The following is a 22,651-nucleotide window of genomic DNA, read 5'->3' as shown; positions in this document are numbered from 1 at the left end:
GTTTTAACAAAAAACAAAAAAGGGATCATTGAATCAATAGGTGGAGTCATTGACTCAATAGGTGGAGGTGGGAGATGGTAACTCCTAGCACAGAATTTGTATTGTCTATCCAGCCTGCCCATTCTTAAATTAAAAGAGAGAGAGAGAATTAATTAATTAATTAATTAGAGAGAATGGTAAACAAATAAAAGCTTTATTGCTTAGAGGTTTCTATAACAGAAAAAGGAAATTTACCTGGTGTCCTGGGGATAGATTATCTGTTAAATGTAGATGATCTTTCCCCCCTTATATTATAAAATATTTGCATGGACTGTGTTTATCTTTGAAATTATTCTTTTTAATGAGTAGGTTTCAACTGAGGGTCATTTTAGTAGTGATGCACTCTTCAATTTTAAACAGCTTTAAAAATATGGTTCCTATATTTGGAGGTGGAGTGGTAAGGGACTCCTTTAAGATCCAGGTGTTGTAGGTGTCTTTGTTGTAGTTTATTACAAGTGAAAGGTGAAAAGTGTTGGATTATAGTCCCAAAGACTAATGTTCTATCTATGGAGAGACAAAGTGTAACAGCAGTTCAAGCAGCCAGACCTCACTGCCCCAGCCAAGGAGCTTCAAACCTGACTGTACAGCTATCCCCAGTGGCCAATACCGGATGTCTCTGAGAAAGGTGTAAGGACACATTTGATAGATGAGGGGTATTCTGCCCCTAACATAGATGTCACCCTGGTCTCTAGTAGTTAGAGAAAGGCATAACTGAAACATGAGATTTAATATCCCTTTCAGGGTGGTTTTTTTTAAACATTAGTGCAAGGAAAGTCAAATAGGTTTTTAGTCTTAATTGTATCTAACAGACCACAACCTAGAGCTTTCTTTTAGCTGCAGCAGGCTGGTCTCTGTTCAGTTCAGCATCCAGAGCCCTGTGTTCCTACGTGGAAGGGTTACCTTTTGAACTCTCCAGCCACACCTGTCATACTTATATAACAATAATAGCTGCTGTTCCACACACCACTCCTAGAGTGAACACTTCTGGGGGGGTGGTGAGAGGTGTATTAAATCTTGATTGACCATTTTGTTCTTTGGCATCTCTGCTGAGGCTGCTAATGAGTGCCAGATGTGCTGGATTTGTGATATGGACACCTTGCCCAACAGGATCTAGAATGAGCCTCACCAACTCATTTCACATAGTCATCAGACAGTGGTGTCTTTGTCAGTAGGATTTGAACCCATGATTTAGAAGTAAAAATGTTAATAATAATCTATTTCCAATCTCTTTAGTCCATTCTAGTTGCAGATCTTACCAGTGTGCAAGTGGAAGATAATGTCCAGTGATTGTTCTCCTGGGTTTGTGTTTACCATTGTCTGTTAGCAATGTAACCTCACTTTCTAGATCCTAGCCCAATTCTTGGATATGATTTTCACACCATGCACCATAATCTGGACTCATGTATTCAGAAACTGCCAGTGGTTTATTAATTTTTAGCACAAATAACCCACATTCAAATAACATTTTTTTCTCCAGTTTTTGCTAAACATAATTAATAACAAAACATTTGGGAGTTAGTGGCGAAGACATTTTACAGCAACACTTATTATGCAAATAGCTAAATGAATTGCATATATTTGCATCTGATTAAACATGATGTAGCACAAGTAGCTAAAATGGAGCCAGTTTTATAATCTGGTTACTAGAAAGGCCAAAGACTGATTCAGGGGAAGACACACAGGCTTAAAATGCAACACCTAACCCACATAAACAGCTTTCCCTTGAACCAAGGAGGCTCTGGGTCTCTAGTTAGATTTTGCAAGTTTTATACCAAGTGGAATATTATAATGGAGGAAGCTATATAGTGTGACTCCCTGGCTTTTCAAAGGGTCTTAATTCTTTTTTTATACTCTCTGCTTTGAGTGATATTGCATGCATCTGATGCCCTTCCCTCCATGCCATTTTATTGCCCCTTGATTAATTTATTGGCTGTTATGTTTTCTTTTAAAACAGAGCATCCCCATGTTATATATCTAAAACTATTGTTATCAAAGTAGTTAATGGATCCATTGCTACAGGACAGTTATATTATGGGTTCATAGCTGTTCCCGCATCCTAGCCATTCTCAATTTCATACTGCCTATGGGGTATGTTCACCACTAGCAGATTGTGAACTCTTTGGTGCTGTGTTTGTACAATGCCTGCCACAATGGGGTCCTGGTTCATAACTGGCGCTCCTGGGTGCTACCACAATACAAATAATAGTGAGTATTACAGCATATATGGAAAGTTTATGAAATAGTTAAGTGTAGGAAGTCATTTGTGTCTCTTTCTTATACACACTCTTTCCCTAAACCTTCATTTCCACAGTTTTGCCAACAAGCAACTGTCTGTTAATCCCAGGAGCTCTGCAGAAGGTTGGAGGTGTCTGTGATTTCTCAGCAATGTAGTCTCTATGGGGCCTTGGATTTGAATTAAAACGACTTAATGAAACTTACAAGGTTCTGGGGGAGGGTGTAAAACAAATGACTGCAGATCTCATGCAGATAGGAGTGAAAAACAGGTGTTTTCTCCAGCAACTGAGGAGAACAAACAAGGCAGATAAAGCGCTGGTTATAAAATGAGACTTTAAGCCAACAAAAATGTGTGCACTCTTTCCCTGAGCAAGCAATGTCAACTCATGATTTGTGGTGAGTCTCGTGGCATTTGGTGTTGTAGTTAAAACCCTACATTCTGGAATTATGTGATGTATCAAACTCTGAGCTTTAATTTAAAAGAAAATGTAAGTATCTAGCCCTCCTGGTTGCAAAGAAAAAGCTTGTACATGAAAGCTTCAGCACCAGAAACAGTCAATCTTCTAAGTTCTTTTGGGCAGGGACCAACTTTTTGTTCTGTTTGTACAAGGCCTAGCATGATGGGGCCCTGATCCCTGAGTGGGGCTCCTAGGCGCAACAATAATACAAATAAAAATAAACAACTCTGGAAAATGAGGGCCATAGTTTGCAACATCCAAATAAATATGGGTGAGGCTGAAGATAGGTGATTTTGAAAATGTTGCCCTAAGTCCTACTTTCTTAAGTGACTCAAGGAAGTGTCATTGACATTCAGTGAGTCTTAGCCCCTCAGTACTTAAGTTACTTTTGAAAGGGAATTTGGGATCCTAAGACAATTACATACTTTGAAAATGTTGCCCCAATCTAAACGTGGCTTTCCCTACCCCTCTCACACTGAGCACTGAATCAGCCATGACTTCACAGACAAGAAGAGTCTTTTAGATATAGTTCCCCCATTCTGTCTCTTTCCTGTTCAATGTTATGCATGGCGTGGGCTGACTAAAACGTTGTTTATGGTGCTGCATTCAGTATGACTTGTTTATAATGACCATAATAATCACTGTAACTATTCACTTATTTCAACCGCTTTCCAATGTATCTTTTTAAGAGACCATTATACAGCTTGCCATGTTTCTGGACTGCTTATTATGTAAATCAGGCGACAAAGTGCTTTATGTTTCATGGGCAAAATGTGTTTTATAAGATAAGATGTCTGTTCCCCTCCCATCCCCAACATGTCAGAATAAATCAACATAAATGGACAATTGAACTGGAAACTCCTACCTATCACAAAAGGAGGTGTTAGGAATTCAGGACTAACACAGTAATGAGAGAAAAGTCTGCTCTATGACCTCTGGTTAAGTCAAGAAATGTGACCTCTGTGACCTCTGGTGGGAGTCAAGAAATGAGACTGGGTTTTCCCCCAAGAAAATCTTTTCTGGGGGCTAGAGAGGGGTATTGCTATTTGGTGCATATCAAACTGAATATGAATTACTCATACTTTGTGGAACAGGTTTTCAGATTAAATACCTTTAACTGATAAAGGCATAGTCACGAATACTACAGTGACATAATGGGCTTTATTATAGACTTCGCTCTAACATTAATGATTGTCATAAATGGATTAACCTTCCTTTTTCACTTGCTACTTTAGATGTAGTGATAACACTTCTATATCAATCTGGCCTAAGTTTCTACACTGATCTTTCCTCGAATGTTCATGGGTGGCCTGCAGCTTTCTAGATTCTTGCATATCTTTTCTCTTCACACTAATTCCAGAATTTAATTTTAACCCAACTGTTAATCCTAGTCTGAACCTCAGTGATCGCACCCTCTAATTCTAAATTTAGTCAAGGTGCTTATTATAAATCCTGATGAGTTCAGATATTTTTCTACCTTTTAAAAATTCCAGGTGCAATGTTTTAATGATACTTTCACCACTAGGTAAAACATTGAGACCTTACCCTTAAAAAGAAACTTTCAACTAGCTGATTTCCAAAAAGTAAATATGGGGGGGGGATGTTCAATTTAAAATGGGAGAGGAGTGGCAGAGGGTACTTTATAAATACAATGGACATAAATGTATCCAGTCCTTTATTAAAAAAATAAATGAAAATAATTTAAAAATGTGAACCATCCTCATGGATGTTTTGAACCCAGACACAACAGCATTGCACTAAAGCATAAGAACCTGGAAATGAAACTGTCTAGTCTAGTGTTGGTATTTAGCAAAGTGAAAACATTTCAATAGCATAAATGGTGCAATGTAATTTTAAATAGGGTGTATCTGCACAAACTTTTAATAGTTTCTAAGAAGTTAGAAGTAGAGTTGGAGCTAAGATACAAAGTTTGTATGGTCACCCAAACTTCCCCAAAGTTTGAAGGTTTTCAGATCTAGGATTTTGGTTTTGGGATCATTCTTGTTACTAGTAACAAGGCTTTAAAAACAATCCTCTCTAAGAAACACATTTAAAGTTGTTTAGAAAATGAAACTCCTAAAAGGGAAATAAACACACAAAAGGAAAGTTAATATGTTCATTAGCCATGACCAGACTCAGAGGCTAAAAAAGAATTCCCATGCTGGACATGTGTAAGCATTGTATGGCAGAACTATTAAACACATCTGTTTATTTTGGTCTGATCTTTCCCATGAAAGGGAAAAGGCAGTGTTCTGATCTCACTTGCACCATTGTAAATCGATTGACTTTACTGGAGTTACCAATTCAGCTAATGCCAAGTGTTCAGAAATGAGTCAGGCCTCAAAATCATGAGATTTTTTAAAAAAGGGAGCTGGTACTTTTTATTTATTATCTGGTTTCTGAGGTCATGGGATATGTATTTTCAAGCTTTTCTTCCTAACCATGAGGGCTAGAAATTACTTTTTAATGTAATTTGAAATTCCTGCATAATCACATGACTTCAGGAGCTGAGGCTATAGGAAAGATACCAAATATTCCAAAACTAATGTTAAGACATCAAGACTTGGAAGAATGTATTTGCTCATGACTTACAGAAATATGAGTGAGAGAAGAATCACCGTATGTGCATGGGTGACAGGTCTCCCTCTCCTGCTATAATTTTGTACTTTTCTGTCATGGGCCAGTGACTGGTGCAGGAGGTGGGGAGGGGAAGGGGAAGGGGAATTTGTCTGCATGTAATTTTATTTTCCAACTTTTTGCACTATTTTGACATCTCTTGGCAATTTTCCTAAGTGCTTAAATAGCACATTACTGTGAAGGATGTTTTTAAGCAGCTAGAAGTTTAAATTGGGTAAGGCTTATTTACCGTTTGACTTCTGGCTCTGCCTGCATTTATTTCTCTAAACGATTCCTGCCAAATGAGTTATTTTTCAGTTAAATTGAGCAGGTTCCCACACTTGCATTTTCTCTCTCATTTGCATGTTCTCTCCCTTCTGTCAGTGTCAGTCAGAGAGAGCTCCCCAGCCAAAGGATGCTTTTAAAAGTCAAACACTGCTTGACACCAAGCCGGGTGGAAGGGAGGGGGAATTGGGAACAAAGGGTGGAGAAGAACTTGTATGTATTGAAGTATCTCAGTTGCTGTGCTGTATGAGGATTGCAGGCATTTTTCATCCCATCTCCCTTTGCTTTTTAATGATTGAATTTATTGACGAGGCAGAGGGAGGGGGGAAATAACATTATTTTTAGCAATAGGCTTTAGGATGCCAAGTCAAACAGTACTAATGCTGTGATCCTCTTCTGCATGCCTGAAATCCTCATTGCACTCTAATAATGTCAGTCAGGAAGGTGTATGAACAAATTAAGAGGTGCCTAGAATCTCATCCCATAGGGCTGATGGAGTGGGGCATGCTTTTTCATCATTAAGGTATTGATTGGATAGCTGCAATGTGCACAGAGTTCTGTAGGGCATAAGATTGTCTTGGGGAGATCTAAAGCACTGGATTGGGAGTCAGAAGATTTAGGGTATGTTCCTGGCTCTCCTGCAGATTCCCTGTATGACCTTTAGCAAGTCACTTAATCTTTCTCTGCTTCAGTTTCCCTTTATCTAAAATGAGAATAGTAATACTTAATAAGCATATTGTGAGGCTTCCTTTCCAATTACCATACAGCATGCTTTTGTGCTTAAAATTTAGGATTGGGAGTCAGGCAATCTGAATTATAATCCTGTCTCTGCCACAGAGTTCCTCCATGGCCATGGGGAAGTCACTTAAACTCTCTGAGTATCTCTACACTGCAATTAAACACCCATGGCTGGCCCATGTCAGATGACTCAGGCTCATGGGGCTGTTTAATTGCAGTGTGGACTTTCAGAGTAAAACTAGCCCCAGTGCCCACACCACAATTAAACAGCCTCACGAGCCTGAGTCACCTGACATGGGCCAGCCATGGGTGTTTAGTTGTAGTGTCTGCCTCCTTTTTCCCATTTGGACAACAAAGACAACCATACCTACTCCACAGGGATGCTACAGCTTCACCATTGTCCGTAATGTTGTGGTAAATGAAGGGGGTGGGGGGTAGCTCCCTTTTATGGACACCCAGCCAGCCAGTAGCTATAAAATCCCTCCTAGTAGCTGTTCTCTAATTACCCTACCTGTAAAGTGTTTAAAAGTCTCTCTGCTATGCATAGATAAAAGGAAGTGAGTGGGCACCTGGCCAAAAGAGCCAATGGGAAGGCTAGAACTTTTTAAAATTGAAAAAAGACTCCCCTTTTGTCTGTCTGTTGTCTTGTTCTCCCGGGGAGAGGTGGACAGGGCAGCAGCTATGCTGTGAGAAGCTTGGGCCAGGTATGAAAAACTCATCAGTATCATACCTAGAAACTACTCATTTAAAACCCCAGATATGTAAGTAGATCAGGAAATTCTTAGGAAGACGCGATTAGGTTTATCCCTTTTATTTCTTAATGGCTTGTGGATTTCTCTGTGCTAACCCCAAGTGCTTTTGTTTTGTGTGTAACCTTTAAGTTGGACCTCAAGGTGTTTAATACTTGTAGTTGCTCTTTTAAAATCTAGCAATAGCCTGAGTTCCCAGATCTATTTTCTTGTTTTTTTAATTAATTTACTTTTTTTAAGAACAAAATTGAACTTTTGTGTCGTAGGAGGTTTGTGCACATGTGGTTTAATTAGCTGGTGGCAACAGCTGTTTTCCCTTTTTTCATCTCTTCCCCGGTGGGGAGTGGGGGGCAGTGAAAGGGCTTGAGGGTACCCCACAGGAAGGAATTCCCAAGTGCGTCATCCTGGGCTCTCAAAGGGTTTCTGTACTTGGGTGGTGGCAGCATCTACCCATCCAAGGTCAGAGAGAAGCTGTAACCTTGGGAGTTTAATACAAGCCTGGAGTGACCAGTATCAATTGTTAGAATCCTTGCAGGCCCCCACCTTCTGCACTCGGAGTGCCAGGGTGGGGAATCAGCCTTGACAAATGTCCTTCAGAATTGTCAGATGGGATGAGGTACAGACATGGAAATGATAGTAAGGCAGGACAATAGGGAGGCTCAGCAGTATGATGAGTTAACTTAATCTTGAACCCCAGTATTTACAGAGACCGTATGAATACCATTACAAATGAACTGTTTGGATGCCTCATCTTTGCCCTTTCCTAGATGCATGCCCCAGTCAGAAAACTGGAAAATTGATAGTTGTGATTGTCTTTTCAGGAGAAAACCAGGATTAAAATGACAGGGCATGGTTTAGGGTAGGACAAATGTGCAGTGGCAAAGCTGTGTAAATCCAGGACTGGTACAATCAGGGTGGGCATTACCTTTTAGGAATGAAGGCCACTGTCAGAATTGTTTGGAACAACAGGGAGTGCTGCCTGTCAGGATTATGGCACGTTGGTCTGTTCATGTGGTGGTCAAAAACTAGGATGGTAATGGCTGCTGTGGGACAGGAATGAATTGGAACAGTGGCGCCATGAGGAGAAGCCCGGGACTAGAAGAGCAGAGGAAATTGAAGGTCAGGAGCGAGGTGCGTTGGCAGTTCTGTGCATGAAGCCTGCACAGCTTAAAGCCCAAACCGCATCTGGCTCTAACTGGTGCGATCATCTCTCATTTTCATAAGCACACAATTATTTTTGTTAAAGCCGAGAGCATTAATAAGATAATGAGCACGAATAAATTGATGCATTAGCAAAGGGATTTCCTGTTCATGAACCAAGGTGGTTGAACATAGCTTCATAAAATATTGTGAAGGGCCCTCAGAGAGCTGTAAGATTCTGAGTATAGGCTGAAGAGATTTAACCTCACTATGTACATAGCTTACTTTATTCTTTATTTAAAAAAACATCATGGAACCGGCTCTAAGCCACAAAGTATCTACTGAAGTATCTCTCTAATAATTATAATCTGTATTCTTTGGTCCCAAACATAGCAGGCAGGCAAACCAGTTCAGATAAAACAAGAACCTGCCTGATCCTGTTTCAAAAACTTTAATCACACTCAACCATAGAATAATTTTTGAGGACTGAAGGTTCTTACCTTCTTCCTCATTTTTTCATTTCTAGCACTTTTGATTATTATATGGAAGAGCCAAACACCCATAAGAAAAAGGATCTCCATGGGTGCCCAACTTGAGGTGTCATTTAAGGGGGCATGATTTTCAGAAAGTGCTGAGCACTTGCCATTTTGAAAATTAGGTCTCTTAAGTATGTCTCAAGATGGGCATCCAAAATCACTAGTCTCTTCTGAAAATTATGGGCTGGAGGCTCAGAGAAGCATCTGGATATTGGATAATTATGTGTTCCAATCTGTTTACCATTGCTGGAGATTTGAGCTTCCTGAATGTTGCAAAATATTGTCCAAGAACATTTGACCAGATTTAATAAAATGCACTTCAGTTGATTTTACTGCCAGGAATGTTTACAAAAGCAGGAAACAGCAAAGATACATTGGAGACTATTCACAGAAAGCAAAATTCAACTTCATAATCATGAACATTCACACTGGAAACCTGATCTTTAAGAGTGATGCTCATTGAACAGAAACAATACCGACTGACCTCTGTCTCCTAACAAAATGGCTTGAATTTCAGAGATCAAATTTTCTCGGGGAACATGGATGATTGAGCTACAGAACAAGAAGAACTTGCAAAAGATAAGTCAAATCCTACATATTGAAAGGAAAAATGGTCTCGAGGTTATGGCCCTGGATTGTGATGCCATCGGAGGCCTGGATTCAAATCCTGGCTTTGCTAGAGTCATCCTGTATGACCTTGCACAGGTCATTTAATCTCCTGGTGACTCAGTTAGTCTCTAAAATAGGATAAAAATTTCTCTCACTCTTTCTTGTCTGTTTAGCCTATAAATTCTTTAGGGTGGGGACTTATTACATTTACATACAATGCCTAGCATAACAGGGCCCTAGGCAGTTACCAGTAATAATTATACTCTGTGCACCTCTGATCATACAGTAAACTAGAAAGAAGCTGTTTACACGATGAAACAATCTTATTGCTATCATTTGGAAACACTCTTTTATAGTCCTCAGATACCCCAATTCTAAAATACTGCCCTGTAATGATGATGATATATTTGTTCAAGATGGGAAGCAACCGGGACTAAATAACATTGACAATAGCTGCACTATTTTCCTGGGCAAATTAAATGCACACTGGCACTGGTTTTGTAATATATCACAGGGCTTTTATGAACTCAATCCTCAAAGGACATTAATGGAAGATATAATCCTGAGTCAAAACAAGCTACCCTTGATCATTTATCTAACTTGAAATATCTCTCAAATATTCATAACATGGCTTGTTCTAATTAAGAACATAACAATAATTTTTATTAGATGTCATTAAAATGTATAAATAAACATACTCTTTTATGCTGTTATTTCACATCAGTTAAGCGGTTCATGTGTCACACCCAAAGAGAGAGGCGTGAAGTGATAACTTGATAAATCAGTTGGAAAATATAATCTTGTTTTATAGTTTCTGGCCTCAGTTGTTCTCTGGAAGCAGCAATTTCTGTTCTCATACAGTAGAGGTCTGTAGGAATTCATTGTGAACAGATGAGTCTGTTTCTGCCTTATGAACTGGATTCTGGTGACCTGTGCACTACTGAGGATGGGTAAAATAGGTTGGGTAAAATCCCTTCCCTTCCCCTTTCAGACTTGAATCAAACCCCCAAAATCAAAAAGTTCAGACAACTTCTCCTTGTGCACCCTATTATTTTTACTCCTGTGCTTTTTTGTCACTTCTGAATTATATATATGAGCAGACATTCCCACATATAGTAGGCATACTTAAAGTTTATTGTCATTCTATCTATCTGTCTAGGAACTTGTGTCCCCCATCACTGCAGGAATTATCTGAGCAGCTCAGAATTGTTAGTGGATTTTATTGTCCTTATACCCCTATGAGGTAAGGAAATATTAACTCTAGTTTACAGAGACAGAGTAGATTAAGTGACTTGCCCAAGAACACACAAGAAGTCTGTGATGCACGTACAAATTTAACCTCGATGTCTTGGATAGCAATCTGGTGCCTTAGCCACCAGCCTATCCAGATCTATTGAGTGTCTCAGTTATGGCAATACTCCTTTTCATAAACATGAGATATTTCTGGCTTGTAGTATCAGATTTGAAGTTCTGATTATTGATTAAAAAATTCATTCTCTAGTGCTTTAGATGGGGGGAATCTGGACTAGTTCTGGCTGCATGTTCAACTTCTGTTCCTCAGTTTCTCCACTTTAAAATGGGAGTCTACCTTCTTCATAATAGGTTAGGATTGGCTAATGTTTGTAAAATGTTCTGCCCATGAATAGCATGCCAAGAGCAATGGGGTAGGATTACACACACACACACTAGATGTGAAGGAATGAATGCACTCAGGTTGCATGATATAAGTGCAGGATTACACACACACACACACACACACACACACACTAGATGTGAAGGAATGAATGCACTCAGGTTGCATGATATAAGTGCAGGGTGACTATCACCCCAGCACAGAGGTCCCATACAAGGTCTTTATGCACTTCTTAAGCCCTTACACTGGAACTGGTATGAAAACGCTTGAGTTGGGCCCTGTGAAACTGGGTGAATTTTGCCCTTAGTTACCTCTTTTATGTGACAATATATAATATGGGATGGGGCAGCTGGGATAGATGGCTCACAGGAGAGTAATTGCTGGGCTTCCAGCTGAAATCCAGCTAATATGTGAACAGGAGTCTTTACTGCATGTTGTGAAGGAAGCTCCACACAGAACACACCCCACCAACTCAAAGCGGCACCAGACCCTGCCAGAACAACAGATGCTAAATGTACAGACAATGTCTCCTCTGCTACAATGATGATCACCCCCTACAACACACCTTTCAAGATCCAAGGGTTCTACACATGCCTATCACAACATGCCAGTGCACTAAATGCCCCAATAGTAACTATGAGGGTGAAACCAATCACTGTGCTTTTGAATTAACGCACACAGGAAAATGATAAAAGGCCAAAACATCCTGTCACTCATGGGTGAACATTCTTCTCAAAGCAATCACGCTATATTTGACCTATCAGTCCTCATCCTCAACCTGCACAAAGCTTTCAAAAGATGAACATGGATGCTAGTGGCCTTCATCCTGTTGGAATTGTGCCACCTCCCATAAGCCACCCCACCTATTAGCTCTTAATTGACAGTCTAAGCAGCAAGGTCAAGGATTTGAATAGATCATAGAAACCAAACTAATACTGATGAGTGGCCTCATGTTTGTGGCTGAAGTTCACAGGCAAGGCGGGGTGGGGAAGCTTGCATCACTTTTATGCAGGTTCTCTGTGTTAATAATTCTTTATTGTCCAAGTATTTTTCAATCCCACTGATTCTAACTTCACACAAGGAAAAATAACATACCTATATATAAATGAATGCTAGATCCTTGGATGTGCTTCACATTTAAACAAATGACATCTATAGAGTACCCAGCAATTCAGAATATATAAACACTGCAGCAGATCCATTGCCCCATATTGTCATCATGCCCATACATTCCTCAGATAGGACTGATATTATATGTAATGCAGTGGATGCAGTTAGAGAATGATCCAGTTTGTTGATTAAAATGTCTGACGAAGGACCCAAAAGTATTCCTGATGATTGTCATAAGAAATGCTGCCTTGGAAATATTTCATGCTTGTCTTCCTCCATCTCTCATCTAAATACAGCCCTGTTACATCCTAGGACACAACCTCTGTCTTAGCTCCCCCCCGCCCCCCCCGAATGAAGCAAACTCCCACTCAGCCAAATGAAGCAGCATCACTTGTTCTCCAACCCCTCCTGAGCTTCTGCTGTTTCTCTTCTTCGTAGCTTGATAGATAAATGCCAGTAGGTTGCACAGCTTTAGGGGAGAAAAAGGTGTAAGTAGAAGCCTCAGCCTTCCTTCCCTCTTCTCTGCCCATATATGTACACACACAGTCATCTCCGTATATGAATTATATTTTTTTCAGGTGGACAGTAATGAGCCCTCTCATGCTTGCTGATAGGTAGAGGTGCAGAGATCCATACCCTACTCAAGCAAAAGCTGGTGAGGATAAAAGGGAACATGCATTTTTTAAAAAACAGAAACAGTAAAATTCATAGACATTCCAGTGGGGTAGCTTCTGAAGAGCGCGGATGCCTCTAATAAGAACACAGTGCATGGCTTCATCTGGGCCTCCCCTGGAGTTTCCTGCATTGGAAGTTATTTTATTTCTCCCTCTTGCCACTTCCCTAGATTCATTATCCATAATGGTTATTAACAGCCATTTCCTTTTCATGCTTCTATTGCGGGGGCTTTCCTTGAAGAGAGCTTGATTGCAAGACAGCGGTTTGGATTTGCATCCAATGTAATAAAGGTGGGCAATTTGAAAAGCTGTTTTACAGACAGTAGTTTCATTAGCCTTTGTCTGCGTCTAGTAAAGCAGAAAGCCTTGAAACCTGTGCTGTGATGATCAGAACAAGGCAATTAGGGCAGTATTCTAGGTGGGGCTTGGAAGGAGAGGGAAAGTGTTTCCCCTGTTAAAAGTAATTGATTGGGTTAATACAAAAGAGGGAAACTAATGTGGTGTCTCTTGTCTCTGTAAGGTACTGCAGAAGCCAAGGACATTATGCTGATCATAATCCCCTTCACTCATTTTAGGCTGGCTCTACCTAAATCTGATGTGGTCTAGTCGTAAGAGTTGCAGAGTGGCACTCAGGGTTCCTGCATTCTATCCCCAGCCCTTGGGGAAGCATGTAGTCTAATGTGGGAGGGAAGGCAAGGAAGACTCTTCACTCTCCTGGATTATATTTCTAATTCTCTCTCTTACCTGCAGCAAACTACTTCCTTTTTCTGTGCTTCATTCAGCCACCTGTAAGGGGGGAGAAAGTGATCAGGAACAGTCAACATGGATTCACCAAGGGCAAGTCATGCCTGACCAACCCGATTGCCTTCTATGATGAGATAACTGGCTCTGTGGATATAGAGAAAGTGGTGGACGTGATATACCTTGACTTTAGCAAAGCTTTTGATACGGTCTCCCACAGCATTCTTGCCAGCAAGTTAAAAAAGTATGGATTGGATGAATGGATTATAAGGTGACTAGAAAGCTGGTTAGATCATCAGGCTCAATGGGTAGTGATCAATGGCCCGATATCTAGTTGGCAGCCAGTATCAAGCGGAGTGCCCATGGGGTCGGTCCTGGGGCCAGTTTTGTTCAACTTCTTCATTCATGATCTGGACGATGGGATGGATTGCACCCTCAGTAAGTTCGCGGATGACACTAAGCTGGATATACTGGAGGGTAGGGATAGGGTCCAGAGTGACCTAGACAAATTGGAGGATTGGGCCAAAAAATCTGATGAGGTTCAACAAGGACAAGTGCAAAGTCCTGCACTAAGGACGGAAGAATCCCATGTACTGCTATAGGCTGGAGACTGACCAGCTAAGCAGCAGTTCTGCAGAAAAGGACCTGGGGATCACAGTGGGCGAGAAGCTGGATATGAGTCAGCAGTGTGCCCTTGTTGCCAAGAAGGCTAGCGGCATATTGGGCTGCATTAGTAGGAACATTGCCAGTAAATCGAGCATAGTGATTATTCCCCTCTATTCAGCACTGGTGAGGCCACACCTGGAGTATTGCATTTAGTTTTGGGGCCCCCACTACAGAAAGAATGTGGACAAATTGGAGAGAGTTCAGCGGAGGGCAACAAAAATGATTAAGGGTCTGGGGCACTTAGGAGGAGAGGCTGAGGTCTTATTTAGTCTGCAGAAGAGAAGAGGGAGGATTTGATAGCAGTCTTCAACTACCTGAAGGGGGGTTCCAAAGAGGATGGAGCTCAGCTGTTCTCAGTGGTGACAGATGACAGAACAGGAAGCAATGATCTCAAGTTTCAGTGGGGGAGGTCTAGGTTGGACACTAAGCGGGTGGTGACGCACTGGAATGGGTTACCTAGGGAGGTGGTGGAATCTCCATCCTTAGAGGCTTTTAAGGTCAGGCTTAACAAAGCCCTGGCTGGGATGATTTAGTTGGGGTTGATCCTGCTTTGAGCAGGGGTTTGGACTAGATGACCTCCTGAGGTCTCTTCCAACCCTAATCTTCTATGATTCTATGTACAGTGCCTGCCTTGCCATGAGGGCTTTTGTCAGTTTTTGTGAGTGCTTTGAGATCCTTGCAATATATCTTTATCCTCCGGAACTGTGACTCCAGCACCCATCACTAGCAATGAATTCACATCCTCCATTATTATTCTTTTTGTCCTGGAGAAGGGAAGGAAACAAACTGGCTAAATGCATTATGAGGGAGCTGCACCTTTCTCTAATATGTCAGACACTGGCTATTGTTGGAGTCAGGATACTGAAGTAGATGGGGCATTTGTCTGATCCAGAGGGGTAGAATTCTATGTTTCCACTGTTGGTGCTGATCAAAAAGATGATAAATATTTTGGACGACCGATGAAAAGATTTCCTCGCTCTCATTCTTTCCCTTCCCTTCTGCCTGAGACTTTCCACAGAACCAGGGGAAGGCTGTTGATTTTGTTTTTTTTTTAATTTTTATGCAATGGAAAGTATTCAGACAGCTCCTTTCATGCAACTTTAAAAAAAAAAAAGCAGGCCATAACTGTCTGCAGACACTTCCAGAATATCAAATTCAACTGGCCTTTGAGGTGGGAAGTGCTCCCCCAGGTACCCTCAGTTGCAGAAAGATGGAAACTTGGAAAATTAAGTTCCTTCTGCTTATTCAACCCTTATACTTGAGATTCAAAGCATAGGCATGAGCACAGAACCTACTCCTGATATAAAGCAGTTAATTGTTGCAGACAGAAAGTAATGCAGGAATAGTAACAGTCCATTGTCACACTGGTGTTAGGAAACCAGGCTGGGTTTTGGTGCAATAAATAAATTTATACAAGTAGAAAGTGGAGACTAAGAAGACAGTCCATAGACAGAGCTTAGAGAAAGCTACAAGTGCATCAGTCTCTCGCTCTCTCTCACACACACATACACACACACACACCACGCCCAGAAAAATTTATGCCTGATCCTCGCCCAAGACTGCTGAGATATATTGTTAGTGAGTTGCTTTGAATTTATCAAAAGCTGTTTGAAGGAGCCATGAATCTCTTAGTGATACATTGTGAGCTTCAGTACTAGTGACGAAGAAGGAATTTCAAGACTATGGAGGGGGAGAAAGGACACCTGGTTAACTGTGCTGTTCCTAATCCTCCTCAAGTCAGCACATTCCATGTGCAAGCTCTTTATAGCAGCAGACTACAACTCCATGATGGGGATCTCTTGTGAGACCTAGCTGTGCACCTCATCCCATCCCCTTGTCTCTGCCTTTCACATTGCATTAACCTGTATTAATGCCTGTGTGACTTCTGCCTGCTTGGAAGCACCGGGTGCTTCTTCCTGATTTAAAATGACCAGCACATGTCCAGCAGCCTGTGATTAGGGATGAGAGGGAGATTGCCATGTTCCACCAACCTGTCCACTTCATTGTCAGTTCCAGTCAGCATCTCAGGCACCAAAGCAGAAAGGGATCAGCACCAAACAGAGTGGGGGAGAGAAGCAAGCTTACTGACAGATCAAATCAAACTCTGTGTGCCTGCCAAATACTTATGGCAGTAGCTGAAATTAAGTATCTTGTCCAGGGTTGATCTAGTCCAAATTGCTGCTAAGGTTGAGCTTTTCATTTTGCTGTTAACAGTGTCCTCTAAAATACTGTGGGAACTGCTCTGACTAGGGATAGATTACAGCAGCACAAGATTGGCTCTGCCTTTGGCAGATTGGAAGAGGGTGGAAAGGCACAGGTGCCTCTGTGCTAGGAAGCAGTTGAGATGGTGCAAGCACTGCTCTTGGCAAGGGGCAGGCTGGCAGAATTCCTGTCTGAAGGGTTATTCTTAATGCTCCTGGTGTTATATGAGCCTTACATAAAGATTTTTTTTATTTAAATCTGAATAAAAATACCAGAGAGAGATCGAAATGGCATGGATTCCACTTTGGCCTTAAGGGTGTTACTCTGCTGTTGTTTTTTGTTGATATTTTGACATTCAGAAAAAATCAAGTAGAGCTAATATTTAAACAATGGATGCCACTGATGCTGTCACTGGGGATATAGCTGTCTGTCTCTCTAGGACATCCTTGAAAAAGCTCCAACTGGAAGTTTAGCAACACAGGGCACTGTGAACACATCATCTGAGTGTCCTTCTCTCTAACACTGGCTCCTGACTGAGTACAGTCCTGTTCTAAGTCTGTGTCCTGATTTTCAACGCCCTGCATGGGAGTGCCCCTGGCTAGGTGGGTGATGGTTGCTCCTTCTCTTTCTAGGACCATGAACTCTCACAATGCTTCTGCTGCACCAGAACAATGCACTTCTCAAGAGATCTTGGAAGTCTCCTAAATGGTGGAGGGAGGACTTTAGCAGGAACTGAAACTCACTCCTATAAGCAACAGTGGCAATAACCCCTGGGTCTTGCCACTTTTGACTAAGCTTTTTGTCAGTTATTTCTTCTCACACCCACAACACACCCACACAGAGATGAGCAAGCAAGCAAACAAAAATAGCCCTATAAACCAATCGAGCTGTTTCACCTACAGACTGAGAGAAAAGCGGGAGAGAGTGAGGACAGTGGTATTTCTGTACTGAAATACTTTGGTAGCACTTAGGATACAGTGGTGGTTGAAGACCAATAGGTATGTAGACAAATGCTAGGGATATATTGAAACATTGCTGGTGTTACTGAGATTGGCACATGGGGACTGTGCCATAACTCTCTTTATAGTTTTGATTCTGAAGCTGAGCTTTGCACTAAACATAAGCTAAGGAAGTGGGCTGGAAAGGTGAAACACTGTTGTGTTGGTAGCTTGCTACTATTTACTTATTTACTAGCTGGTTGAAATGTTTTGCAGTGGTGGAAATATGGGGAGAAAATTTTAGTTAAACTTCACAGCTAATTAAGGTTCTATTAATAACCCCTCTCTCCCACAAAGGTCTCTTTCCTTTTTACATTCCAGCAACCGGACTCCTTTGCTCTTGGGGAAAAGTGAAATCTGTGCCTACAATTTTTTTTTAATAGGAAGACATTTCAACCTTAATTTGTCTTCTCTGTTACTTTGTGTCAGCAGAGTCCAGCAAGGAAAATAATAATAATAAAAAAAAGTCTTGAGATACAAGGATAGCAGATGGAGATCTACTCTGTGAGTCTTCCTTGTGCTCAGCTACATATTGGCTAAATTCAGCTATTAGGTGACAGGGACTTAGGCTTCTGCTCAATGTATGGGTCTTATCAGCTCAGATAGTCAGAAAGATGTGTATGCTGTCTCTGCAAAAGCCTTTTCTGATTCATGTTCCCCCACGATAACCTTCTGTGCAGACTGGCTCTTATTTATGAGTTCTATCCTTTCTTGTTCTTGCAAATCTTTGTTACTATAGTTTCAAACGTTTAGGAAGTCATTATCAGACATTTGAAATGTCTTGAGATTAGTGTCCGGGCCACTTGGGCAGGCAGAGGGTAACATCTGTCTGTCAGAGTGGAAAAATCCGTTGTAAAAATGGACCCCTTATCCCCTCAGGGCACATTAGTCTCCAGCCACGACTAAGGATCATTATTCAGAATCATCATTCTGACAAATTCCGGTTATATTCCTCTTTGCCAAATATTTTTGCAGCATAAGCACAGCTGAGGGTGTCGCCTAGCAACACTTCTCCACCAGAGCACGACGGAGAGCCTAGAGAACATGCAACGGTTTTGGAATGACCTCTTTTGCCCTGAAATCAAAAGGTGAGAAAACCAGAAAATGGCAGGAAAAAGGAGTGTGTGTGTGTGTGTGTGTGTGTGTGTGTGTGTGTGTGTGTGTTGGGGACTGAGGGGGGAAACTTACATGGGTTTCCAAGGGCAGGGGATTGTGCTTTTACAAGCTCACCAGAGGCTTCAGACTTAAATTAGAGGCCCTTCCCACGCTGAATTTTGGACGGTGATTGAGGTGATTGACTGTACTTTGTGCAACAGCACTGCCATGCTTTTAGTCAGCTTTGTCAGAGCCAGAGGTGGCTATCCTGGGGACCCTCCTCTATTAGGCCTGCTATCACTAAACTATGAACTTTACTCCAGATTCTTCACTGTCCTAGCTGGGCAGGTGCAAAGGGACCATAGGACAACCATAACTCCCTGGTTTAAGGAAGCTTCTGCACCTAGAGTGCTAACAGGCCTTAGGACAGGTGTAAATATCTTGGCTGGAGACAGCACCGACACCCTGGCTCAGAGTCGGTCCTGTGCTAGCCCCACAGGAGCTGCAGGTACAGGGAATGTTCTGGGGTGGGGCAGAGAAAGGAGGAGCGGAGGCTGGGATGGATCTGCATCCCTTCAGAGGCATAACATGGCTGGTGCAAGTCAGGACAGGGCTCAATATTCATAGAATATGAGGCCAGAAGGGGCCATAAGATTATCTAGTCTGACCCCCTGTATATCATGGGCTATTCAGTGCCACCAGTTACCCCAGTGGTACTCAAACTTTTGTACTGGTGACCCCTTTCACATAGCAAGCCTTTGTGTGTGACCCCCCCTTATAAATTAAAAACACTTTTTAATATATTTAACACCATTATAAATGCTGGAGGCAAAGCGGGTTTTGGGGTGGAGGCTGACAGCTTGCGACCTCCCCCCCATGTAATAATCTTGTGACCCCCTGAGGCGTCCCAACCACCAGTTTGAGAACCCCCGAGTTACCCCTATTTGAGCCCAATAACTAGTCTGAGTAAATCATGTCTTCCAGAAAGGCATCCAGTCTTGATCTCGAGACATCAAGAGATGGAGGATTCACTGCCTACTGCATTAGTTTGTTCCAGAGGTTAATCACCCTTACTGTTAAAAAGTTGTGCCTTATTTCCAGTTTCAATTTGTCTGATTTCAGCTTCCAACCACTGGTTCTTGTTCTGTCTTTGATCGCTAGGGTAAAGAACCTTTTCGTACCCAGTATTTTCACCCCATGAAGGTACTTCTGCACTGTGATAGAGTGACCTCTCTCAACCTTCGTTTTGATAAGCAAAACAGATTGAGCTTTTAAAGTCTGTCGCTGGAAGGCATTTCTCCAGCTCTCAAATAACTTCTGTGACTCTTCTCTGCACCCTCTCCAATTTTTCTATGTCCTTTTTAAAATGTGGACATCAGAACTGGATGCTGCATTGTAATATCAATCTCACCAACGCCATGTACTGAGGTAAATCCCCTTATTTACACCTACTCAGTCTCCCTTTGCTCCCCACCTAGCCCCCGCTGCTCTGTCCACTCTGCTCCCTCTATCTTCTCCTTTCATTCACATCTTCCTGCCTTGTTTCCTAGGATTCTTCCTGTGCTTGCAATGGCATCTCTTTTTTTTCCTAGCATAGCCCATCCCTTTTGCCCTGCTTTCCCCCTCTGACCTCCTCTCCTCAGCTGTTTACACCTCCCTTCCTGCTCTATCTCAGTGTCTCAGCTTTAAAATTTCAGAACTTGGATGACTATGCAGGGCTCCTTTTTATGGATTTCCTTTTTCACTTCCCCGTCTTTGTTTATCTTCACATTCCATTTAGCTTATCCCTGTTCCAAAGGCCTGACAATCCCCCTTAATTTTAAACCATGTAAATCGCCATGCAAAGTCACGGTGTCATATTAATGTTTCACAGTTACTAATGATAATGAATCTACTGTGTCCTGAAAAAGATACCCCTATGGCCCCACCTGTTGATGGGCATTATGCAGCCTTTTGCAGAGGATCTTCTTATTGCTTTGCTACCAAAACCCTAAGATCATCCTAGAATCAAACCTCTACCACACAGTCTTGGACATTTCCAGCCCTGAGCTTTCAATTACATGAAAGACAGTGTTTGGGAGATGTATTGATCAAGGTTGACTTTGGCTCTGTAACAATCCTTGATGTTTCAAGAAGCAAAAGCAATCAACTCACTCCTACAGACTAACTGAGGTGGTTAAAGTGCAGAGAGAGATACAATACCTGCCAGTCCCCATGTGAAGCTAATTTGGATGGCAGTGGGCAGGGCCATCTTTCCTGCCCTTCTTTCTGAAATGTTTGAGGGAGAATATCCATTTTAGATAGATTTTGCAGAGCAAGTCACACCTCATCGAAAGCTGAGGCAGTGATGCCTGAGGAAAGGGAAGCTTGAAAGCAAATGTGCAGGTGGCTTGGGAGATGACCCTACCAGTGTCTGATGTAAAAGACAGATCAAGTGGTATGATTTCTGCCTTACATTTAAAGGACCGGGCTTTCTGTTGTCTAGCATATACCAAATTTGGTGCTGGATTGCTGGTCCTGAAGATGTAGCCCTGGTTGGGAGGAAAGATAATGTTGTGTATAGGAATAGGGTAGTATCCCTTTAAATGGTTTGTGAGCCCTCCATTGATACTCAAAATGTTCTGTGTTTTAGATGCTGCCAGGACCCAGCCAGAGCAGCAGTGTGTATGTGTAACTAAGCCTTGCATGTTGTGTACGTTCAGTAAAATCAGTAATTTGGGCCCCACCATGCTAACGTGGTTCCTTTGTATCATGCTTGTTGTGGAAGGAGCAAAAGACACAACAGATACCTTAGTGGTTAGGGCGGGGAATGAGCCCTTTGGAGACCCAACTCTTATTTCCAGCTCTGCCACTGACTTGTGAGATCTGGCAGCTTAGTTGGGGTTTGTTTCCCTGTCTGTCTGTAAACTGGAAATGGCCCCTCCCTGAAGGGGCTGTAAGACTGACCTGGTGTATGTTTGTACACAGCTCTGTCAACCTTGCATAAAGGATGGCTCTGTGGGGCACAGCTATTAATATTCAACCACAGAACAGGTACAGCACAGACAGCAGAAACCTCCCTCCATATTTACCTCCTACTAATGTGTCTGAACCTTACACTGGAGAGACTGCCATTAGTAGGAGGGCAGTGGCTCATTTAGATGGTCTCCATGACCCATTCCTGTTGACCATGCCAACCAGGGTGCCAGGGATCATGCTGTTTACACTGAGGATACTGGTCTACTAAGAAATGCTCCCTTCACTCTTGGGCACACAGAAGGCCAGGCACCCTCACCGGGCTCATGTCCCTGCAAATGCCTCAGCAGAGTCAGATGGCTTTTCTGAGGCTTCAGTTGCGTGTGAGATTCCCCTTGGCCCCCCTGGGTTATTTGCTCATTTGAAATAGAGGAAGCCAAGTGCCCCAGGTCAGATCATCTTAACTGAGAGAGGGAGGAGTAGAAATAAAAGAACTGATAGGGTGGGTGAGGTAATATATTTTATTGGACCAACTTCTGTTGGTGAGAGAGACAAGCTTTTGAGCTTACACAGAGCTGTTCTTCAAGTCTGCGAAATGTACTCAGAGTGTCACAGCTAAATACAAGGTAGAACAGATTGTTTAGCATAAGTAGTTAACACACATTTCAAGGGACCATTCAAGGTGAAGTGGCAATTTAACTTTTTCCTGACTTATTACTGCTGCTGCAACTCTGCTACAGCTAGGTCTGTCCCAAAGGATGCATTATCCAGGAATTTCAAATGGTAAAAACAGGGATTGGGAATCATGACTTCTAGGTAGTAGTTCCAATTCTTCTATTGATTTGCTTTGTGCAACCTTGGGCAAGTCACTTCACCTCTATTGGCTTTGGTTTACCCATCTGTAAAATGATGTTTACCAGTCTCTCAAGGGGTTGTGAGAATTTGTTTGTGATGCACTTTGGTACCAGGTGATATTATTAAAAATTGGAGACAAGGCAGAGTCGTGAGAAGACATAACCGGGGTCCTCTTGCTGTGTTCATGGCATCAGAAAATGGGCTTTATTCTACTCTCATTTATGCAGGTGTAAATCACAAGTAACTCTGCTTAAGTCAGTTGAGGTGCACAGGTTTAAAGTGAGAGGAGATTCAGGGCCAATGCCAGGCTTTTGCAG

General features: G+C 42.0%; 1 long non-coding RNA gene across 1 annotated transcript in view; it reads left to right on the top strand.

Moving 5' to 3' along the window:
* LOC120375767 overlaps positions 1-19,946 on the top strand; it is a 105,680-nt gene extending 85,734 nt beyond the window's left edge. Inside the window, exons 3-4 of the long non-coding RNA XR_005586765.1 lie at positions 18,405-18,517; positions 19,686-19,946. This is a non-coding gene — a long non-coding RNA (uncharacterized LOC120375767). The remainder of the gene's footprint in view (positions 1-18,404; positions 18,518-19,685) is intronic.
* The last annotated feature ends 2,705 nt before the right edge of the window (positions 19,947-22,651 follow it).

The sequence above is a fragment of the Mauremys reevesii genome, linkage group 12, assembly GCF_016161935.1.
Source record: "Mauremys reevesii isolate NIE-2019 linkage group 12, ASM1616193v1, whole genome shotgun sequence".
Classification (NCBI taxonomy): domain Eukaryota; kingdom Metazoa; phylum Chordata; order Testudines; family Geoemydidae; genus Mauremys; species Mauremys reevesii.
This window is presented reverse-complemented; position numbering and strand designations above follow the sequence as displayed.